Source organism: Culex quinquefasciatus, chromosome 2 (genome assembly GCF_015732765.1).
Source record: "Culex quinquefasciatus strain JHB chromosome 2, VPISU_Cqui_1.0_pri_paternal, whole genome shotgun sequence".
Taxonomy (NCBI): domain Eukaryota; kingdom Metazoa; phylum Arthropoda; class Insecta; order Diptera; family Culicidae; genus Culex; species Culex quinquefasciatus.
Genome location: NC_051862.1, coordinates 177,095,184 through 177,120,589, shown reverse-complemented (window position 1 = coordinate 177,120,589; position 25,406 = coordinate 177,095,184). Strand labels below are relative to the sequence as shown.

General features: G+C 41.3%; 1 protein-coding gene across 1 annotated transcript in view; it reads left to right on the top strand.

Moving 5' to 3' along the window:
* LOC6033193 (protein naked cuticle homolog) overlaps nt 1-25,406 on the top strand; it is an 89,454-nt gene that overhangs the window by 14,655 nt on the left and 49,393 nt on the right. The gene's annotated exons all lie outside the window — the stretch shown is intronic.

Here is a 25,406-nt window from a genome sequence, read left to right as displayed (position 1 = left end):
GAAAACTGTGTATTCAAGCAAAAGTTTCTCTAAAACATACAATAAAGGCTTGTTGTTATCAACCTAAACGCATATTTTTTCAATTATGAGTATAAATATAGCTGTTTTCATGTTAAAAGTACCAATAATGCTGAAGCCGTAAGAATTTATAATTTATCAAAACTATAGTTAATTGTACTTAACTGAAGCACCATAGTTACAGTTTGAAATGATATTTTATAATAATAAATCAATAACAAAACATTTTTTTCCAAAAAACATGCGTGGTTTTATCAGCAACTGTAAACAATTCTATTGTTTAGTTTCGGTCAACCATTTATGTAATTAATATGGAAAAATTTGCATCAAGATTACTTTTTTTAAATTATTTTTATGTTTACAGTGGTTTTCGAGACGTTTTTTCTGATCTTTTTCGGAAATAAATGTGTTTAAATGTCTGTTTGGTTTTTTGTTGCTTAAAGCCAAATTTGTTAACAAAACATATTTGTTTAAAATGAAAAGTGAGCAAAATCCATCTTTTATTCATTATACCTATCATTAGACCTACACCATGCATCAAAACATCAAATATCGGTTAAATTTGGTATAAAAATAACAGTTTGCCTATAGTGGACCCGGGTCCACAATCGGATTATGGACCCGGGTCCACTATAGGAAAAGAGGGTCCATAACAGGCAAAAAAAAACTTTTTTTTCAATTGGCTATTTTTCTGCTCAAAAACAAATAACTGATGAAACAAATAGTCAAAATTGTTCAAAAGACTTCAGTTTTCATTGTTTTGTACAAAGGGTTATGAAAAAGTGCTTAAAATATTGAAAATTTGTGAAAAATGTGCTTCGGCTCTACTAGGGGGTCCACTAATGGTTAAAATACCCTATAGAAAAAAAATTAAAATCAGCTTTAACATTTTTTGGGTTTCAAGTCATTTTAGCGCAAAATTAATAATCTTGTCAAAATTGGTCAAAATTTTCCCATAGTTTCAGAGGAACAAGGGTCCTGATTGCTCAAAATCAACCACTCCATTCGCGAGCACAAATAGCAGGCGACGGGATACTGCCCTGATCTATTCCTACTGTTTGTCACTTTCACACCATTCGCTCCCGAACACTCTCTCTTCTACTCTCCTTCTCTCTCTGATCGGCTCAGTCTCCGAACGGCTCAGGAATGCCGAACTTCGCCGATCACTCTGAACTGAACATATTTTTTCTCTGATGCGCTGCGTTATACTCATTGATTTGGGTTGCCTAAAATCAATGTTATCAATTAAATTGTGCATTTATTTTGATTTCATAACATTATAGACACCATTCAAAGAAACTTCCACCAAGAAAAAAACAAATTGATGGCAAACTAAGGGCGTGAAGACAAAAAGACGCTGGCATTTTGTGAGAATGACTCTTCGCTGAGCATGTTAGTGTGTGAGTCTCGTCGAGCGACGGAGTAGGCGAATACTTTCACGATGTATTTGTTCGCTGAGTGAACAGTTCGGGCCACTCGCTAGCTGCTTGCGAGTATCATTCGCTCATGAATGCTAGCGGGTTGGAATAGGCGACGAATGGATAGGCGATGAGTGAGTGGTTTCTGTTCATTGAACCGAAATTCAGGACCCTTGCAGAGGAATTTGAAAAAAACACTTTTATACCAATTTAATCCTGATTCAGAAAATTTTCCACAATTTCATGTCATTTTTTTAGGGGGTATATCAAAAATGTTTAAAATCAAGTTTGAAATTTTCGGTTTTCAATAAAAGCATTCTCTTTGAGATATCATATTAGCGCTAAATTAATTATTTTGTCAAAATTGGTCAAAATTTTCCCAAAATTTCAGAGGAATTTGATAAAACACTTTAATACCAAAATAACACAAAAATGTGATATCCTGACTCAGAAAATTTTCCACAATTTAAAGTCATTTCTTTTGGGGGTATATCAAAAATGTTTAAAATCAAGTTTGAAATTATCGGTTTTCAATGAAAGCATTCGCTTTAAGACGTCATTTTAGCGCAAAATTAATTATTTTGTCAAAATTTGTCCAAATTCTCTCATAGTTTCAGAGGAATTTGATAAAATACTGAATAAAGAATACCAAAATGTGGTGTCCGACCATTGACAAATTCTGCAATTTTGCAATATCAAAACAATACCTTAAATACCAAATTTTGCTCTTGCATAATCCTTAAGAAAAATTTTAAAGGGTCCAGGAATACAAAAATTTTGTATTGATACTAGAGAAAGGTATTATTACACATTTCCCTTGTTATTTCTCCATGCTCGGGTGGCAGGCAACGGTAATGGCCGTATGCGAATAACGCGCGAGATCGATTAATTTGGTATAATTATACCATAATCTCTTTTTAATGGGGTGACCGCGGGGTGCGGGTCTCGACAATTGGGCGGATGTGGGTATCCTTCGACGTAATTTTTAAAAGCATGTATCTAGTTAAGAAACCAATTGAGACTTTTCACGATGAAGACCAGTCCAAATCTCGTTGAATTGAGCCTCTCAAAACTTTGGAGTAGGAGTCGACAAATCATGCGATGTAGGACTCAACTGCCAATCTCAACTAAAGCTTCCCAGCTTAACTGTGCAAAAATGTCGCCTGTAATTACCTGCAATTTCCGATTTGCCCCACTCCGTTAGGACATATACTTGAACAAGTCGTCACGTTCATCCCGCAAGCTCAGCAAAAAGAGAACGCGTGATAATGATGATCCTTATGACACTCGGTGTGTACGCTGTACTAAGCCTTCAACGAGAGGGGATTTTCACCAGAGCGTGGAATACACTTTTTTTACGCTGTGCTTGTCATCGCCATCGTGAGCCCTAACTAATGAGCTCAACGTTTTTTGTACGCTACGCTCTCAAGTGGATCCTAGACGAAAATGAGGTTACTCCGGCTGGAAGTCCTCGAGGGAAGCACCGTCTCGTCACAGCCAGATGAATAAATCATGAGCTGAAAGGATTTTTCAAGTGCTTTCGCGAGAATATCTCAATTGTGTTTACAGAGGGCTTCAGCTCACGCTAGAACCTAATTTGAATGTGCGTATTAGCGAGTCTCTAAGCTCGAACTTAGAATCGGGAAGAGGTCCAGAGGGAGAGAGAGAGAGAGAGAGAGCGCGTACAGGAAATGAGATTCCATCTCGAAGGACAGCTGCAAACAATTATGCAAAATTCCAGCAAACCCAATTTCCACACACACAGGGCCTCGATTCGAAAGGAGCGCTCAATTTTACAGGAATTCAGGCCGCGCGCAGGTAGCGGGAGTATTGCGAAAGGGACGACCGGACCTAGAGGCGAAATTCGTTCGTCATTCCGACCTTCATTGCGCGTTCGATTTCGTTTCGGAAAGCGAGAGAGAGAGAGATATTTCCGAAGAAGTTTGGAGGAAAAAAGCGTGTACTCTCTGTTGTGGTATGTGTGTTTAGGGTATGTTTTTGACGAGATCCAAAACACAAACACGACGCAAATATTAATAAGCCCCGGTCGCATGTGGAATGCGCACGAAAACAAAAACAACGAAAGTGCCTCCCAAAGCGGAGCGGCCGATTACGAGAATGGAATGGCAGGCAGACCTTTCCATCCGAAATGATCCGATCGACACAGTTCTCCGCAGTCCAGGGCGGGACTGCGCCAAGTGTCATGTGTCCTACGATCCTAGATCCGGCCCTGGGTAAGCCCTTACCGATCTTGCAGGTCATTCTCCTCGTTACCGGGTCTCGCTAAGCCTAGAGAGCACGCACATCTCAAGGTTCTTCAAGTCTTCGTGTGTACCTACCTTCACCCAAAAGCCCCTCCGCGCGTGGTTGAATGCTTTTGTCGGAACTTGTGTGTACACCGTCGTTGTGTCGTCCACGTTGCTGGAGAATGATCGTCGTCGTAGTCCTCTCTTTTGTGCGTTCTTCACAATTTGAGGTCTACCTTTACGAACCTCCTCCGGGTGAAGAGCGAAGGGAAGAGGTATTACAGAATAGAGCTCCGTGAAGAGGTGGAGCGGACAACCGGAGAGGTATAAGCAAAGAGAAGCCGCGCCGACTACGGGTTCTTGTGCTTCTTCCTTTCTCCTTTGGGTTTTAAGGGGCCGACCGGGAAGCATGAGCAAGAAAAAGAACACCAAGATGGTGCGATCATAATGTGACGAAAGTTTGCTGGAAAAGGGAAGATGAGCTATAATGCGGCCCTTTGGGCAGACGAACGCTGGAAGAACACAACACGCCGGGAAGAGCGATGTAATGAGTTTTGTTTTTCGGGGTGCTCTCAGGTTGGCGAGGTCCGGAGATTTGGACACCTTTCGTCGAGATTTAACTACACACCTTTACGCATCGGTTCACGTTTTTTTCCCAGCAGAGAGCTCCATTTCGACAAACAATAATGGAAGAATAATATTGGAAGAGCAAACCACTTCAAGTGGATTCGCTGGTATTCCTCGAAGCGGTGCGGCTCAAAGCGCAGGATTAACCCGGGGTCTTGACGACGAGGAGACACACGCACCCCGGTGGTAATGAAGCTGTTGCGGGTTCCGAGAAGTTCTTAAACTGTCTCAGGTCAGACGCGCAGTATTCTCGGCTGCAAGTCCACGCGGGGTGGTATTAGGCAACGCTCTCTGGTAGTCTAGCGGTTGAGGTAATCAACGGCCACGCAAAGATCGTGAGATAGCCGCGGTGAAACCATCACGCTGCTGTGGCAACCCGTCTCTCGGAGATCACGATCACCGACGCAGCCGTCTAAATTGAAAGGCATTTTTCTCTGGTGAGACGTTAGGGTGGGTAAAATGTAGCTCTTACCGAATTACCTTACAGAACCATACAACGAACGGTGAAACCGTAGGTCAAACGGTAAAACCATAGAACAAACGGTAAAACCAACCCCCAAATCAATAACAAGCAACAATTTCAGGATTGCTTTGCAATGCTCAAGGATGATTCCAAATCTATCGAGACTAGGCCTCCAACCTTCAAGCGCGTGGATCACCCTAAGCTGCGGACCATACACACGTGTACACACCCCGCACGACGCTGTAATTAAAACGGCCGATCGTAATCTCTGCCAGCCGCGCCGCGGTTCACGTCGACAGTTGATGTCTGTGTTATACTCCGCGCCGCCGCCGCCGCGGCCGCGGCCATTCGCGAGCGGGATCCCGACCGAGGTCCGCGATCAGGGTTGTAGCGTGCGGAGCTCCAGGATCGCCCCAGACATTCAGGATTCAAAGCAACCCTGAGTTCAAACCCGCAATGCGATCACGCCGAAACAATACTCTTCGAAACATTTTATTAATTAAAGCCAACTCCTTCTTCATTTCACTCCTCCCGAGCACCGATTTCGGTTCGGATATCGCCCCAACACTTTTGAGTCTACTCGCGCGTCTTTTGAAGGCCGCCGAAGCCTTTATTCGAATTGAGCCGCGCTTCGAAAAATTTCATGAAAGCATTCCTCGCGCGCGCGGGGTTGTTCAAGAGTTGGGGTTTTATGCAAAAAAAAAAAAACGGTCGAAGCGAAATGTGTGGACTCGCGAGAGTGAAAATTCCAAGCATACTTTTGTGGCGGCAGGCCCGCCGCGCGCTCATAATTAATAGAAAATTGGCAGCTTAATTACAACGGGGCACATCCCCCCACATATTGGCATTGGGGGTTGTGAAGGCACGTGTGCACTTTCTCCCGAAAGGTGAGTGGGTTGGCTGGAAGACGTGGAGATTGAAGTTGATGGTGGAAGGCTTTTGGTGAATAGTCTAGATATGAATTGGTAGCAAGGTATAGCATTGCCACGAATCAGGACTTCAAAAGGGTTAAACGAAATTGGTAGCCAATAAGATGGAAGCTACTTGAAACGCCAATGGTCAATAGATCATTATTGGTAACTTAGCGAACTAAATAATGATGGTTGGTTGGTAGCAAAATGCTTCGATATAGCATTTTAACAAATTGGTAGCAAAGTAAGAAGACAGAAAAGCTAATTGATAGCAATACAGCATCTTATATTAGGATTAATTATGATAGCTAGTCTATTTTAAAATGACTGGTTTTTCCTTTTCCAAATATTGGTAGCAACTGCAGCAAGACTGAGACAAGTTTTGGTAGCAAGCCAACCTCGTCAATTTGAACGTCAATAGTAGCAAGTTATTATCGGTAAAGAAGCTAGTCTAAAGATTGATCTAAATTATGGTAGCTTGATTGATGGCAAATGCTCGAATTTCACAAGTTGGTAGCACTCTAAACGGATACAACAGATTTTGGTTGTAATATTAGAACGTCTACTTAAATACACTTCGGTAACTAGTCTACTTGAAGCTAACAAGTATGCCAATTGCCACGTCTTGGTAGCAACTCGACTAAGAGTAAAACCAGTTTTAATAGCGAGGCAAAATTTCATCTTCAAACATCAATGGTAACGATTGGTAGTAAGTGATTATTGGTTACCAAGCAAAAGCGCATTTTTTTTAAGTTTTTGGTAGAATGATGGGCAGCAAAATGTCCGTTTCAAAATATTGATAGTCATGTCCGTTTCAAAATATTGATAGCAATATTCCTTTTTTAACCTCAAATAATTTTGGTTTTATGGTAGCAAGTCATCTTCGTTAACTTGAATGTCAATCGTAGCAAGCTGTTGTTGGTAAAGAAGCTAATATAAAGATTTTTTAAAATTATGTCAGCTTGGTTGATAGCCAAAGCTTGCATTTCACAAGTTCGTAGCAACCCTCACGGATTTACCAGATATTAATAGTAATATCATAACCTACCTACTACTGCTACTAAGATACAATTTTTTTTTTTTTTTTTTTAAATTAAATATGTCTTTATTGAACATTCTTATAATAATTACATTTCTTTTACATGATAAGTGGTATGGCCTAATGCTCTTCATCTTTGTTGTATTTTTCGTTTTATTATTAACTGATCACATTTATTTATTTGCTTCAAATTGTTTTACATTATTGCATTGAATTGAATACATTTGGGTAAAAAAGAAAAAAAAAAAAAAAAAAAAAAAATCACTTTAACAGCTAATCCTAACCTAAAACTAAAAAAATAAATCCATTGAAATATTCAAAATCACTAGAACGAGTAAACTACGAACTGTATTTTAAGATGAATGCTCCAAGAGTTCTTACTTGTTCCTGGCGAGTTTGCACCCACGCAGAGTTGTTGTCATCTCGATGAAAATGTTCAGAAGTTCTTGTGGTGAAAACAGGTCACTACTGCCTTCGCCCGTTGATGCTGGTTGGTTTTCCCTCGGTTGCTGACTGAAGCCTGGAGGTGTTGTATGCTCTGCAACTTTTGCCGCTGATTCAACGGCAATGGCTGCAGATTTGGAACCACTCGAACAGATCCTGCTCCAGGTGACGCCAAAGCTGGAAAATCCACGTCCGTGTATGCTGGTGGTGTTTTGCGACGATTTGGTTGGTGCCTCGTCGTCGCTTGCTGCCGAATTTTTACAAACTCAGCTCGTTTTGGGCAGCTTCGATTCTTGGTAGAATGGTCGCCGCCGCAATTGAAGCATTTCACTTCGATGTTCTCGTTGATTGTGTTGCAAGCTTGAGTTTTGTGCTCACCTCCACAGCTTGCACAACGACTCTTGATGAAACAGTTCCTTCCACCATGTCCAAACTGCAAGCAGTTCGAACATTGTGTCACGTCACGGTGCACTGGACGATAACGTTCCCAAGTCACGATGATGTTGAAAATTGCCCGAACTGCTTTCAGCTCAGACGGCGTTGTCGATCCTTTCTCGAGATGAACCAGGTACAGCTGATCACGATACTTGATGTCCTTGTTGTGTCTCGTCATCTTGAAGACTTCGATCACGTTCAACTTAAGAGTTTTGAGCTCTTCTTTCAGCACACTCACATCCATGTCGTACAGGCCTCGGAGGACCTGTTTCATGGGGCGTTTACCTGGATCGTCATGGCTGTAGTATTCAATCTTTGTGTTGTTCAGGAAATCCCGAACGTAGTTGTAATCCTTTCTGGTAGGTAGCAGAATTTTGAGTCCATCAGCACACAAGCGAATGGAAGCTCGTAAAGCACCAGATTTGATAAACCCGGTCAGCCACTTTCGCACCGAATCCGATGACGATGTTTTCACAAAAATGGGTGGCAACTTTTCCCGTCGTTCAAATTCTTCCTTCTCGCTCACGTCCACAGGAAGGGTAGCGAACTGGTTTCAGACGAATTTTGAGCATCCTTGCTCAAACTGCCTGGCTTTGCAGGTAGCGCTTCGGCATTCTTTAGCTTCTTCAAATCTGCCGATCCTGCTGGTGAGGACCGCCTCTTTTTCTTGCCCTGAGGCATTTTTGCACTTTTTAAGCACTTTTCAGGAGCTAAAATCCAGGAGTACCTCACTGAATGATGGTCCACAAAGGAATACTAAGATACAATTTGGTAGCTAGACTACTTGAAAATTGCCCTTATGTCAATTGCCACGTCTGGTAGCAACTCGACTAAGAGTAGGACCAGTTTTGGTAGCAAGACAATGTTGTTATTGGTAACCAAGTAAATGTGCATATTTTTCAATTTTTGGTAACTTGATTGGTAGCAAAATGTCCGTTTCAATACATAGAAATATCAAAACCGTCTACTAGTATACCCTTTGGTAGCTAGTCTACTTGAAGATTACCACTATGTCAACAGCCACGTCTGGTAGCAACTCGACTAAGAGTAGGACCAGTTTTGGTAGTAAGGCAAGGTTTTCTTGAAACGTTATTGGTAAAGATTGGTAGTAAGTGATTATTGATAACCAAGCAAACTTGTATGTTTTATTTTATTTTTGGTAGCTTGATTGGTAGCAAAATGTCAGTTTCAAAATATAGATTGCTAACCGTCAAAATGTCAGTGATTCGCTGTGATAGATGTTGGTAGCCATCTCTCATCAAATCCAGTTCATCAACGATCCATTTTCTGTCAACGACCTCGAGCGTCATTTTCCCAGTGCCCAATTAACCATGTTTTTCCTGGGCTGTACAGCCATAATTGCCATCCTAGTGACGGCGCTAATGCGGTTAACTGAGAGATTGCTCCTTGCGAGATACGGCCTCCGACAATGACGGCCGTAATTATGAGACTTGACTTAATCTGATTGTCGAGTGGGTAATTTAATTTCAGCTCGCCGTTCCTGACTCCGAAGAAACGAATAATGGCCCTAGGGAGGGCGGACCGATTGAGTCATTGAACTCGAATTTCGACGAGCTGCCCGGAGGATGACGGCTAGGAAAAACTGGATTGCAAGACACAGAGTAATTGAGTCACTTGAGAAAACTCTCTGACTTTCCCTCTGACTGGAGGGGCCATGTGTGTGTACACAAATGGTTCGTTTGGAAACGGCTTGTCAGCCGAAGTCAGCAACAATGTTTGCACCAATCAAACATAATTTCGAGCAAACAGCAGGGGAGTCGTGTAGAAGAGTTGGCCCACATTCGAATGGTGCGCATTGTTCCGTGACATAATTGTAGCTCAATACGAATGGCATGACAAATTGGCTACATTATATTTGCATAACCTGAAGCACCTGTGCGGTGTATAATTTACATATCATTAGGCTTCAATGTTGCAATGTCCTATCATTGCACCAACTGGTGAGCCGTAATCACTTCGACGACTCCCAGAATCCCCTGAACCCAAGTTATGAATAAGTAATGATCCGTGGGACGCGAACCCTTCTGAAATCTGAACCTTCTTCAAAATCTCATCAAAACTCAATCTAGTCGATCCGCGATACAATCAAAAGGACTACCCCCAATTCCCAACACTCGCTGTAAGATATTCAAAATCACATCCCATAAAATCCTTTCGAATCCTCCCAAGGCTAGCGCGCATCGTGTGCCAAGATGTTCACATCAAAGTGAACTCTCAAGTGTCTTCTCCCGCGGAGAATCGCTCGTTCGTTGAAGCCCAGAAAACCAACAGTGTGTACCGTAACTCCTACCCTTCAAGTGTACGCTTTTTCTGTTCTGGCACCAAGTTTTTCATACCTTATTCATGCCCAATCTAGGATAACGTGAAAGACAGTGCCAGCTGCCGCGCGGCAGTACTTGAAGGGACTCCCGGGGAAGCTTTTTCCTTCTGAAAGCGCCGCGGAATGACAGCTTAAAATTTAGTGCGGAAAAATCCACGACTCATACCGGGGAGACCCTGTGAGAATGATTGTGCATGAGTTGGCACAAGTGCGCGCGGCAAGTAGGAGTTGCTGTTTTTTTTCGTACTTGGCTGGGTGTAACGGGAAAATCCCGGGATTGTTGGGTGGAAATGGATGGGGGGCGTCATACGGAGAGGACACACTGATGGAGTTTGGAACGCGTTGGGGGAATCGGCTATTGATGGACTCGGTAATTGGAGCTTGGAAAATGGTGGGAAAATTGGGTCAAACTGTTGAATCGAGTTTGGTAGCGAAGATAACCATTTAAAAATACTTTGGTAGCAACGCGGAAAGGTCACCCCAAAGATCCCTTAGTTATGTGTCCGATTGGTTGGATATTGTTAGCAGACGATTCAGTTGGCAAAAGGTGATAAACCGGAACGATCATTGGGATACATTTTGGTAGCAGGCAGATTCAGGGCCTTGTATATTGGTAGCACACACATAAGTTCACATGGATGAACCTTTAGAGAAATACCAGCCTGGGAGATATTGGGACGATCAATGGTGTAAGTTTTGATAGCAGTCACAATTAGGTCCTTGCATAATTATTGGTAGCAAATATAGACGTCCATCTTGACAAACCCTAAGCTAAGTAAGATTTCGATAGCAGACGACTTGTATTATTATTGCTGATATAACAGGACGATCATGTGACCGGATTTTGATTCCTTTTTATGATATTGATAGCAGATTTACTGACTCTTACACAGGATAGGTATTGACAGTGGTCTAGTAGAGCGACCAGTTAGATACAGATACCCAGAATGGGTAGCAAGTCAAAACAGAGGATCGGATAAACTTTGGTAACTCCTGATCATTCGTAGATATTGGTAGCATACCACTACCAAAATTTTGGTAGCAGTCTGAATTGGGTCTTTGTATGAACATTGATGACACATTCAATCGTCCTTGGTCCTTGGATCTTGGGAAACCCAAATCTAAGACTGATTTTGGTAGCAGACGACTTGTAGTACTATTGCTGATATACCAGGACGATTCCTAGACTGGATTTTGATTTCTTTTAATGATATTAGTAGCAGATTATAACTGACTCTTACACAGGATAGGTATTGACAGTGGTCTAGAAGAGCGACCAGTTAGATATAGATACCCAGAATGGGTAGCAAGTCAAAACAGTGGATCGGATATACTTTGGTAACCCCTGATCATTTGTAGATATTGGTAGCATACCACTACCAAAATTTAGGTAGCAGTCTGAATTGGGTCTTTGTATGAACATCGATGGCACATTCAATCGTGCACCTTGGTAAACCCAAAACTAAGTATGATTTTGGTAGCAAACGACTTGTAGTACTATTGCTGATATACCAGGATGATCAGAAGACTGGATTTTGATTTCTTCTAATAATATTAGTAGCAGAGTTTAGTTGATCCCTGCACAGGGTAGGTAGTGACAGTGGTCAGAAGAACGATAACAAAGGTAGACAGATACTCAGAATTGGTAGCAAGTCGAAACGATACACTTTGGTAACCCATTATCATTCGTAGACATGGTAGCAGACCACTACCATCACTGCGCCTTATCATTGTCGTTTGTTTTGGTTGGTAGAGTAGGGTTAGACACCCAATCAATTCAAGTTTCCCCCGTGAACACAGATAACCAAACCCAAACCCAAATTCAAGGTATTCATTCCAGTTTGTCGCGCCGTGCCAGTCCGTCGACCCTGGACGACGACGTCGTCGCCGCCGCCAGATCTTCGATCGGCCAAAAATAATGGGCCAATAATGAGATAACGACAACTCATCGCCACGCGGCTCTACGAGAGTCACGGAATAAAAACAAAACCCGAGCCACAGACGAAAGAAAAAAAAACACGCGACGACGGGTCGAGGACTGATAATGATGATGTTTAGCTTTGAATTCGAGGCGCCACAAAATCTTCGTCGCTGTAAGTCGCACACAAAGTATCACTGGAGAGCGTGCGCGCGCAGATCTTCCTAAGGTCGTCGCTGTGTAGTCTGTTATTAAGGCCGACTATCCGCCACCGCATCATCATCAGCCAAGGAAGAAATTCGCGCGCCGCGCGTAAATGGCGCAATGCCGGCCCGACTTCTTCGAGGTTAGGTTTAGCCTATAATTATCGTTTCGCGCGCGCGCGGGGGATTGACGCGGTCCGGGAATAAGTGGCCCGCGGAGAGTATCACGGCGCGGTTCGGCGCGCAATCAACGCGAAAGCCCACTTGGAGGGTGCACGATAGGAGAGATAATGTGTATCAGTGTGCGGTAAATTACGCTTAATTAACCCCCTGGCATTTCGGGATCGGCGCGAATGGTGGCAAATCAGTGCCAATTTTGCAATTATGTCCGCGTTAGTTGATACTGCGTTTGACGGGGTTGAAGCTGATCTGTTTCATCACTTTTAATAAGATGTCATCGGTAATACTCAAAAACGACTCAACAGCTCAAGAAGATTGTTGCACAACCAACAGTAAACCCTCGGCTAGATCCAGCAAAACATTGTAACTAAACCCTAATTGGCCGCAGCCTGGCGTGGCTCACAATTCCAAGCTACAAAACGCGCAACGCTGCAATTACTCCACGGGTCGGTTCGGCCTCATCACTGAAGAAAGACACACAGACAGCGAACCTTCCGCGTTCAGCCAGTACAGGTGTACGACCAGCAGAGACGTTCGGGGTCGCGCGGCCAAGGCACAAATTTGTCCCGGAGGCCACGAGGTGGCGGTGGGCACTTGGCGTGGCTTCAGATCTTCGCCACAAACCTGAAACAGCACGAAAGTCATCTGCCGCGCGTACTCTCTGCGGTGAAGACGGCCGAGGAGGTAGCGGCGGCAGCTGTGGCAAAAAAGACGCAGAAACATTTCACAAAAGGTGTTATAACCCCTGCCTCTATAATCATCATCATTATCATCCAGCATGATCATTCATCCTCCTCTCGCATGCTGTTGTTGTGTTACACTCGGTGAAGCTGTTCGGCAAGATCTGCCGGAGGTTTTTTTGCATGCTTTTCTCCTTCTTGCATCCTCCGTCGTATGTGTGCACGCAATGTATGTGTGTGTGAGCCCGAGGGGTCTGTTTTGCCGCGCAAAGTGGCTCCGCAGAGTTCCGTGTCATGCCAAGTTCTAGATCTGAGGAAGTTTTGGACTGTATCTAGAGCTTGTAGTCTTCAAATATATTTATCTGGGAACCCTATCTAGTGATATCAGTACTAAAGTGCGAAAAACCAGAACTATCTACTCCTGGGTATACCTTTTCGAAGATTCTTTGCTTGTCTAGCAACCCTGTGAGATTTATAAGATCGTGTTTACCGATTACTCATGAACTATGAAGATCTGGTAACCCTGTCATCAGATATCGCCACTTGGATTGGATTCATTGTTGTTAGTTGTGTTGATATAAATAACAGAAGAATGTTTTCAAAATAATCATGTTTTATTCAAAGTACAGGTTCTGATTTCTAGTTGTATCAACTCTAATTGTATGTTTTCTTCTCTTTTTAGGTATGATTCAGATTTGAACACACGTAACTATCAGGGTAAATATCTTCATGTGAAATTCTATTTCAAAGCCATAGCTAAATTTCAAACAGAAAAATGGTTCAGTTTAATACATCTCATCCAACATTCTACACTAGTACTCTTCTCTAATCTCCTGTCCATTGAACTCGAACCATTCCCCAGTTTCGGTACCATTACGAAGATTCGACATTTTTCCCTCACCGTGTCCGTCGCCCGGTCACCGGACCCAGTTTCGGCTTAATTACTTTTCAAGACTTTTCAAGAGCATCCGATGGTTGGACGGACTCTACCGGAGCGTATCGTTTCCAGATGAGTGTTGTATGTGCCCTTAAGCTTGGCAGATGAGTCGAGTTTGGGGGATTTTTTTTTTCGGTTCATTCCATTCCGGTCCCCGGAATGCCATTTGAAGTGGATCCAATTTTCCGTTTCGGAATGAATTAATTCTGTGCTCGCGCGCTGTATGCCATCCGACTCGGCCCAGATTAGATCGGGGTCGTTCGACGAATGCGAGAGGAATTTCAATTGCTTGCGTAGAAATTGAATCTTAGCGGTGGCCTGGAATCGTCCGCCGGCGTTCTGGGAGACAATAGGTCGCGCTTCATGGATTCGTTTTACAGTTGAACTAATTGATAGACAAAATTTAAGCTTTTAGGTATCCCACTTGCTCTCTGATATAGTTTAGATACTAGTCAGAATTATGTTCTATTGTCAAGATTGTGATAGGTTTCCACTTGAGGAACAACTTTGTAGAATACTGTAAAGCAATTTTAGTTGATCCTAATGAGTTACAGAGTGATTTTTGGAATACCAAGGAATCACATATTCCCAATATCACTATGCAACTTTGCAGGGTCAATTCAGATTGCTTTGCAACGTTCTACAAAGTTGTTTCTCAAGTCAAAACCTACTCATATCTTGGTATTATGAAGTTTATATGACTAGCACTTCATGTAAACTTTAGCTCAAATGAGATACCTCAGATAAGAATCTTCTTTTTTTACTCAAAGTGGTCTTTTCGGAGTTCTTCTCTGAATTCGACAGCGCACTCTAACTTTATGTATTCGTTCATCAACCAACCACTACAGTACAAGTAAGTGTAGTCCTAACGATATAATTGGGCTAATTGATACTTTATTAAGTTAGCTAATCTAGCACGCCGGAAAGCGTACCTTGTAATTTGTCACCAGCGATTAGGTTAAGTATACTGCTGGTGCTCATGTAAATCAAGCACTTTTTATCCGGTCTCACAAGCTAATTGAAAAACGCACTCGTCCATGTATCCCTCTGGGATTATAATTAAATTATTGACGCTTTCCCGTCACCCTTGAAGCTACCTTTAGCAATAACTCTTCCCCGCCGAAGGCAAAGTCATTTCCTGTGACCACGTCTGGGTGGATAGAATGTGAAATTCCTCTTTCTCCGGCTTCCGAATCTCGTCGCCGACAAATCCCCGCGCGAGGTTGTTTACCTGAGCGACAACCGGAAATTTATGACCTCCCAGAAGAGTTGAGCGCACAGGACTTTCAGCGTGACTTCGTCTCTAAGTAGCTGCCGCTAGGGGACGTTCGCTTCGCTCAAAGAAGGATATACGGATAATTAGCCGCCCATCGGGGTCTAGTGCGAGAGGGTTTTGCTCCGGTACTGGCCTGGGATCACTTTCAAAGAGCCTGATGCAGGGTTCGTTTCGCTTTGTGTGTGTGTTAACATAATCAATTCTCGGGACTCGCCAGGCAGCAAAAGGAATCGAACCGACACCGAGTTTGTGGGAGGTCTCGACGATTTTTGGGTCTCGCTCTGTTGTCATAGAAGAAGGTACAACGTTTGAATGTGCGTAGGGTCTCTGCTGTTTTTTGTGTATGCATTGGACGAGAATACCGAGAAATGGGTCGATCTTGGCGAAGGGATCGTTCCGTTTCATGGAATTCGTTCCTGGGACAATATTTGTGTATGCTGAACAGATCTCTACATGGATGTAATTAACACTTTACGATGGCGGTTGAAGGGTTTACGGAAATTGAACTGGTTTGGTTTGTTTTCGTATACAATTTGCCTTAAATAGTCCTTCAAATGTCAATATTTAGAGTTTTTACTGAAGACTACTAACGTATAGCGAACTAGTTACTGCATTCCAGTTTGAGATATACGTCCAACAACAGTCGTATCAACCGCCAATACATGTAAATTTATCCCGATCCCCAGGAATGTGGTACATCTGCGAATGAGAAATATTCAAATTATTCGGTCTACTCCCGACGTTTCCCCCCAACCCGCAACTCTTCAAGTCAAATCACTCAACTAAATTCTCCATATCCAGCGAGATAGTACAGGCAATTGCTCGTATTTTTTCTTCCTCCGATCACCGCTCAACGACCCTGCGTTCAATTTCCTCAAGTTTCTTCAAGCGTCTCGAGAGATATTCAAATCATATGTTTGTCTGGATTGCTGCTTCTTTCCCGCGCTTCGCCGTCTTCTTCCTCCCCAGCCCAGCATGAACCGACGACGACGACTCGCGCTTATATTTGGATTGTTGAAAGCAACTAAATATGTATTTATGTAAAGTAGGATTACATTTTATGCATACATGATAAGTGGTCTGAAGAAGTTTTCCCCACCCTCCTCGCATGACCCCGCACCTCCCGAAGACCAATCTCTGTCGTCTTCGACGGCGGCGGCCTAATGGGACATCAGCGCGCATTTGTGACAACCAAACTAGAACTCTGCGGCCTATCCTCGGGCTCGGGATTTGATGAGCCGGCTTTGGTGTAGGCCTGCCGGCTTTGGAGGAGGTCGAAAATTTATAGCTCACTTTTAATCTAATTTATGGCCCAAAGTTCTGCCTTTATTTTTTCCAAAGTTCGGCTCCGCGTCTCCGACACGGTGGACCCCCTGCCGAGCTCGACGCTGTCGATGTGGTCCAGATGCTAGGACTAGGACTGAGCGAACGTGTGAGCGAAGGGTCCGCTAGGGTCCTGGGTCATCAGCGAACTAGAACCTTTTGCTGTGGTTTGTCTGAGTTTTGATCCGGTGTACGCTGTGTGCGCAAAAGCCATTAACGCGCGTTCAACGGACTGTGTAGGGTGGTCTGACTGGATGAGGAAAAGTGTTAGGACAGAATAAAACGCTTGGTATGGCTCTCAGGTATTCCACTTGCACTGTTCTATACGTGAATTAATCGCCGTATTTATTTTAATTTCTTTAGATATGAATAGGTTTTCACTTGAGCTACAACTTTGTAGAATATTGCGAAGCGATCTGAGTTGACCCAGCCAAGTTACTGGGTAATATTTGGAATACCAACGAAATCACCAACGTATTCCCAATATCACACTGTATCATGGCAGGATCAATTCGGATTGCTTTGCAATGTTCTACAAAGTTGTTCCTCATGTCAAAACCTCTGAAAATCATCACAAAGAAGAGTGATTCAAACAAGTAAACCTCATAAGTTTCTTTAAAAGTCGAGAACCACCCTACCGTACACAAATGCAGAGTCCGAAGCCGCTATCCGAGAGTTCTCCCCTGAACTCGATACCGCACTCACGCTTTGTGTATTCGTCGACCACAGAATCCGTTTAGGAGGCGAGTTATCTCGGTGCGAGGCACTTTTAGTGTCGTCCGAGATACCGCAATAAAAACTGCCGCCGCCGCCGCTCGAGATTTCAACTCGCCCCCGGGGACTCTTTAATTCGGCCGAAGAGGGCCAGACTTCAAAGAGCGCCCAGCGATAACAACAACCCACAAAAACGAAGGAGTAGAGTAGTGAAGCCTAATGGTAAAATTATTTTTATGACTTTTTACGCTTCTTGCCCGGGCGACGATGACCAGGCCCGGCGGTCATCATCTGCGCGCAGACTCCGTTCAACCTGTTATTTTCCTGGAAGAGAATTAAATTCACTGGAGCGCTGGGGTAGAGCAGGCTGCTACTGAACTGTTGGTGCGCACATGACTGCGCCGCCGCCGCAGCGCGCGCAGAGTGGTTTTAATTAGCGGTAATCAATTAAAATTCTGCCTCTTCTTTGAACCTCCTGGGACTACACAAACCTTGGTTTTTTCGGTGTTGTTTGCTCGATGGTTGCGCACATTCGTCATTAATGCATTTATCTTTGCTTGTAGCGTGCATTTGAAGCTTTTCGTCCTATACCTATGTCTAAAATTTATGTTTTATATCTGAATCATATTTCCTGGAAGATTTTATGAACTACAAAGTTTCTAATCAACACTTTTGTGTATCTTTCATTAAACTGTATTGACCATCACGATATTTGTAAAGCTGCGTTTGCAAAACTTTCTCCAAACAATTGCCAGCGTTTATGTGGGACTGTTTGATCTCTCTTCAAACTTTCAGGCTGGTTTTGGGCTTTTCAAGCCGCCAAAAGCGATACCCCCTTCTAATTCCAGGCTTTGGCGGCGACGTCGGCCCCGCAGAACCCGTCTTGAAAAGAGAAGATATTTTTATGGTTTATCTTTTTCGAACCTATAAATTGGAAGAATAAATAAAAAATTATTGTTGCGCGGTCTGCGGGCCTAGAGCGCGGTTCGGTTTAAAGGTTCGCGCAAAGGTGATACCCGCTGGAGACCTTCTTTTTTTTTCTCTCCCCACCTCTGAAGAGTAAACTCATTAGGTGTGGCGGCGGCTGCGGCCGTTAGGTGAAGAAATGAATCACGTTCAGGATGTGAGCCGAATTTTGGGCCGCCCCATTTCATGTTGCTCCAAAATATTATTCATAAAGAACACGGGCCTAAGCCGGGTTCCATTATTTCTTTTCCCGCAGCAACGACGTCACGTCCAGAACATTCATACTGGTGGCGGTGTGGAGGCTCAAAGTGTGGCCCCAAAGCTCGAAGCTAATCGTCTTTCGAAATGGCTTTCTCGTGTTGTTGTTTCTCGGATTATCGCAAACTCGGTTTGTGTGTGTGCGCTCGAGATATGGCCATCAGGGGTAGAAGAAAAGGCTATCTCCGGAGTCGGGGCTCGGAGTCTTTGGCCCAATAATAAATACCGACCCGAGTTCCATTATTGTTGTACGACCTATACCAGTGTTTCTCAACCTTTTGCGATCAATTCCCCCCTTGACAGATTTGCAAGAATTCCCCCAGGGGGGAATTCCTCACCGGTTGAGAAACACTGACCTATACAGATGATGATGGGGGAAGCACCTTAAGAGGGGAGGTCTTTTGAAGGTTTTATTCATTCAGTTCGTGTTCCCAGCTTCTATAGTACAATAAATTGAGCAGCATGTTGCTCGACGTCCTCCGTTGGCCATCACCGGGTCCGACTTTTCCAATGAATGTAATTACGGGCGTTGGAACGGAATTGGCTAGTTTTCCGCCCGGTTTGATGCGGCGGTACGTGAGTGAAGGGTTAGCTTCCTTCTGATTTGAACCTTCAAATTTAAAGCAAAAACACTATTGAACATTCATCCGGAGCTGCTCAGCACACAACTGAGAGGAAAGAGCTCTCAATCTAATTGAGAGGGTTTCGCTCTTGATGGTCGAGTCTTCTTACTTCAAAAAATAAAAGGGGTTGATAACAAGAATCGATCGCCAAACCATTGACTTGGCAAATTTACGCCACTGCTGTTTCAGCCACTCGTTGAGTAAGAAGAGGTCCATCGTCAAGAAAGACAGTGAGCTAGAGAGTAACTCTCGTGTCTCTCAGTTTCTCCCGTTCGCTCTGTTTGCTAGAGTTAACTAGAGTGACCGTCGAACTAGGCTGACGAGACGGGAGAGTTTCTCTCTGCTCGCTGTCTTCCGTTGCGTCAAATCTCGCTCTCTTTTCGCGTCAACTCTTCCAACTCTTAGACCACGTAGAAGCTCGTGAGAGTGAGCAATACTGAGCCAAACTCAGTGAAAGGATTCGATTTCCTAGGCGCGCAACCGACCGATGATTGACAATCATTTTCACGTTGATGTAATTGCGCCAAGTTAGCCGGATCGAAATTCGGCTGAAATGTTAATTTCATTTTGATATGTACGCGCGCGAGAGCAATCGTATACGCGTGCGTGTGCGCGCGAGAGAGATACATAATGAGGATAATTTGCGGTTGCAGTTTTATCTGATGGGGCTAATTTGTATCTCTTAACGAGGGAAGGGCACATTTTTCACTTGGCGAGCGAGATATATTCGGCGGTGTGAAACAGGTACAAAACTGCGAGCAAACCCTGGAGTGGGCCACACTTGGTTATTAGCAGGGTTTTTTTGGAGGGGGGATTTGGAGGTTAATGATGTGCTGAATTGGACAAGATTATTTCAAGTTTTGGGGAGGGAGAGTTACCTTAAGATTCCTGGAATGTGAATGATAGATATTAAAAAGTAATTTCGAGAGATTCAAGTGAAAATTATCCAGAATTGCTTTATCTTTACATTGGAAATGTAATCCAAATGATGAAATTAATGAACGCATGTTCACGATTTTGGGAAATGATTTTTCACCGTGCACTTTGGTTTCAGAGAGTCATTAACGGAACAAAAAGAGAGTGCAATCAGTGAAGAGCATGTTTGCGTTCTGTCTCTCCGCTTCCAATAAACTCTCGTGGCGCAGTGGTAAAGAGATAGACTCTCATCCAAAGTGTTTCGGTTTGAATCTGAATGTACGCGTTTAATTTAAAGTGATAAAATCACATTCAGCGTTATTATGAAGTAGTCGTATTCTATTAAATGAATCCGGAGATTTACAATATTTTAAGCTTATTTCCGATTCAGTTAAAATAAAATGATCAGGATTGACAGCCTTCTCAACTTGAACACCTTCAACTCTATTAGTCGTGCAAATGGTAAATAAATCGGCAAAAAATTACCACCATATTTACTTGTACGAACCTAATTGTATTAAATTTCACACCAATCAGTGCCACCCCTTGCCGATAAGAGCTGACTTGCTCGCGGTCTGCACTCCTGTCATGTTCTACACGGAGCGGGGCAAAAATTGAATTCTACCCGTGCGGTCTGCAAAATACCAACGATTGTCACACACGCCCTTTGACAATCGTACAGCCCAGCAGCTGTGAAGGGGGCGCCACCCCAGGAAGGTGGCGCCTTCACGTCATTCGTCTAGCACGAAAGTATTTTGCGCGCAATTTCGCGAGGGTAAAGTGGACAATTGTTGGCTAAGTTGCAGTTTCGAACAAACCGGTCAACTGGTGACAAATTACCCCCTCGGCTGTTTGAATTCGCAACTCGCTTGATTGCTATTTTGCATATGCTGCCGCCATCTGATCGTCGCTGGTCTCGGCGATATCAATTGGCTTGTACAGGGGAACCTGGCGTCAGCGTTGCCAGGTCTACGGAATCTTCCGTAGATCTACGGATTTCGCAAATTTCTACGGAACTACGGAATGAAGATCAAAATCTACGGATTTTTTTTTCTTCTTGATTTAAATAATTACTTGTATTTATTTAATCATTGTATTATTTTATGGGTCATTCCATCTCAACTGTGCACGAAAAAGTGCAAATTTGAAAATTACCCTCTCCGATCCTGCTCAAATTTGGCAGGGCTGTTGATACTATCAAAACATGCAAGAATCCCGAATTTCATCCAAATCGGACCACCCCCTCCATTTTTGTACCTCCCCAAAAATTCGACTTTTTGGCGATTTTTGACCAAACCTCCTAGTTTCAAACGGTGATAGCTCAGGAACCACAAATCTTAGAAGGTCGGTCTTAGACTCAATTTTGAAGGAAATTGGACGTAGAATCCATTTCCGTGATCAAAATGTTGATTAATTTATTTTTTCTACCTGAATTGCGCAATTGAAAACTTTAAACGGCCGTATCTCAAAACACCCCAACTTATTTTTTTTATTTAACCTCACTATTGTGTTCCCCGGCCAATTTTACATAAGAATCGCCTATCGACAGAAATGAATATGTTTCGTTCCAGAGATATCGAATTTTAAAGTTTTGTGTTTTCGAGATTACCTACATCAGCTTCATTCGCCGCATCTGCTAGAAGCACACAGGCGGGCTTATCAATAACTGCTACCTGGTTTTCTGGGAGATGATTAATTTAATTTATATTTTACTTTTTTTGCAAATTTTTATTCAAGTGGCTTTTTTATGATTTTTATTTTTATAATTTTACGCAAATATTTGTTCAAATGGCTAATAGGGAAAATTCTCGTTTGTTTGGCAGGTTAAGTCCTCGCTCCTAGTTTCGTCCAATTTGCGCATTTTCACTATTTAAACAACAAATTTTGCAAAACTTTTGATAGAAACTTGCTTGTTCACTTCTTATTGAGTTATTTATCACTCGATTTCAGTTGAAAACGCTTTTAATCAGCTGTAATTGAATGCCAAAGCACTGATATGGCAACATTAGAGGAACGCTGGAATTAGATGCTGTTCCCCTACCTAGATCAATCTATTTTTGTGAAAGAAATATTTATTGGGATATTTTTATGCACCGTTTTTACGTGTTGCTAACCGTTTAGAGTACCTCCGAGGCCATGACTAGGGCCTTTATCATGGGCGGTAGCAAAATAGTGCCATTCAGCAAAAACCCCAAAACCTGCTTTATTATTATTTTTGTTATAGTTTATTATTGACACTTTACCATTATTTGGCAAATCTGATTCATGGTTTAAAAGATTGATCATATTAAGTCAATTTTTATATTGTGAGCCAGCTCCATTTGATTAATAGATGATTTTGGTCAAGGTACATTTAATTTAAAAAAATCCTTATACGTGAGGACAGCAGCCGTATAGTGTTCCAAGAATCCAAGAATGATAGAAGAAAAAAAAACACTGTTGTTCGGACGGTGTCGAAATCATCGCAACTAAATTTGGGGAATTTGCCGCTTTGCAGCAGATCAAACTTTGTGATTTTCTTACATTTTTAAGTTTTATACTTTCCAGAAATCCTTTTCCTACTCCTTGTGATCGTCCTCCACTAGAGTACAACGTATCAACAAATTTTATTCATTTTGATTCATATTTTACTCAATAATGTATCGTGCACTTATTGTTCAGTGTTACTAACAAGATTAATTGCATTTTCCTCTCGCTCCGTCGGAATCCAATTCTGCCCTTTACTGTGTGTCGTAATTGCTCTGTCCTGTGGGTTAACACAGAAATTCACTTCATTCATTTTTTTGAGCAGATAAATATTCGCGGTTAAACTCCAGTATCCTACAGTGTTATACAGTTAATTTTTGCCCAATTTGATAAAGATTATTTATGATGAAATATTATTTCAATAAAATAACAGGTAGCAATTATTGATAAGCCCGCCTGTGTGCTTCTAGCAGATGCGGCGAATGAAGCTGATGTAGGTAATCTCGAAAAGACAAAACTTTAAAATTCGATATCTCTGGAACGAAACATATTCATTTCTGTCGATAGGTGATTCTTATGTAAAATTGGCCGGGGAACACGATGGTGAGGTCAAATAAAAAAAATAAGTCGGGGTGTTTTGAGATACGGCCGTTTGAAGTTTTCAATTGCGTAATACAGGTAGAAAAAATAAATTAAACAAAATTTTGATCACGGAAATGGATTCTACGTCCGATTTCCTTCAAAATTGAGTCTGAGACCGACCCTCTAAGATTTGTGGTTCCTGAGCTATCGCCGTTTGAAACTAGGAGGTTTGGTCAAAAATCGCCAAAAAGTCGAATTTTTGGGGAGGTACAAAAATGGAGGGGGTGGTCCGATTTGGATGAAATTCGGGATTCTTCCATTTTTCGATAGTATCAACAGCCCTGCCAAATTTGAGCAGGATCGGAGAGGGTAATTTTCAAATGCTGTTCCGCTTCAGATGGAATGACCCTTATATAATTGACTTATATGAGAGAGAACACGTTGCAAGTATTTCTTTGTTTCAGAATGATAATTTTCATCTAATCTAATCTAACCCTAGCGCATTCATCTTTTTGAAAGCATTCTTGAGAATGTTGGGCGATTACTTCCTACAAACTTTTTCAAAATGTTGATTTTCATAGCATTTAGGAGAAATTCTTAGTACTCGATTTCAGTTGAAAAGGCTTTTAATCAGCTTCAATTGAACGTCAAAATGCTGATATGGCCAGATAAGAGGCACAATAGAGTTATCTACGTGCGCATGATTGAGGTTAAATTTTGTACCGGCCCGAAAAACAAATGATGTGCGTGAAAGCGGGCATAGATAACTCTATAGAGTTAGATGCTATTACCCTAATAGGTTTTACGCCGTTACGTCATTTGACAGCTCATGTGCATTGTTTAAGTGGTCTTCGTCGATTTTTTATGAATTTATCCGAACAAAATTGACGACCGCTATGCCCATGTAAACAGTGCACTCCTTTCTAACCTCTGAATCGAGCCGGCGTAAAACCTAATTTTGTCCTTTTTGACTTGTGAGCAGTTTTATATGCTGTATCCCAGTAAACTTAATCGAAATTCTGAAACGGAATTCAATTCGAATCGTTTACGTATTCCGTTTCAAACGCAACAACCGATTCCGTGTACGTATCGGTAGTTGCGTTTGAAACGGAATACGTGAACGTTTCGAATTGAAATCCGTTTCAGAATTCCGATTGAGTTGACTGGGAATTCAAATTTGCGGAAAGGGTTTGCGAGTGTTTAATCCCAGTCACGAAATATTCTGGCAGAGCTGGTTCTGCCAGAATCCAGCTAAACCGGTAGAACATTTCTGCTAGAATGCTGTGAGAACATCATGCTGTGGAAGAACATGTGTTTATATTACGTCCCATATTCTTTCTTGTCAACAAAAAATGATTTTAATACATTCGAGCATACCGAACTGTATTACACTCATTGAAGCGGACACGCCTGCTTCTTTGCATCAAACGCAGAAATGTGAACGAATCACATTTCACAGAACCTATAGGGAAGAAGGTTGCGTGGACATATCGTACTAAATTAAAGTTCTAAAGATCTAAAGCTCTAAAGCTCTAAAATTCTAAAATTCTAAAATTCTAAAATTCTAAAATTCTAAAATTCTAAAATTCTAAAATTCTAAAATTCTAAAATTCTAAAATTCTAAAATTCTAAAATTCTAAAATTCTAAAATTCTAAAATTCTAAAATTCTAAAATTCTAAAATTCTAAAATTCGAAAATTCTAAAATTCTAAAATTCTAAAATTCTAAAATTCTAAAATTCTAAAATTATAAAATTCTAAAATTCTAAAATTCTAAAATTCTAAAATTCTAAAATTCTAAAATTCTAAAATTCTAAAATTCTAAAATTCTAAAATTCCGAAAATTCTAAAATTCTAAAATTCTAAAATTCTAAAATTCTAAAATTCTAAAATTCTAAAATTCTAAAATTCTAAAATTCTAAAATTCTAAAATTCTAAAATTCTAAAATTCTAAAATTCTAAAATTCTAAAATTCTAAAATTCTAAAATTCTAAAATTCTAAAATTCTAAAATTCTCAAATTCTAAAATTCTAAAATTCTAAAATTCTAAAATTCTAAAATTCTAAAATTATAAAATTCTAAAATTTTAAAAATTATAAAATTTTAAAATTATAAAATTATAAAATTCAAAAATTATAAAATTATAAAATTATAAAATTATAAAATTATAAAATTATAAAATTATAAAATTATAAAACTATAAAATTATAAAATTATAAAATTATAAAATTATAAAATTATAAAATTATAAAATTATAAAATTATAAAATTATAAAATTATAAAATTATAAAATTATAAAATTATAAAATTATAAAATTATAAAATTATAAAATTATAAAATTATAAAATTATAAAATTATAAAATTATAAAATTATAAAATTATAAAATTATAAAATTATAAAATTATAAAATTATAAAATTA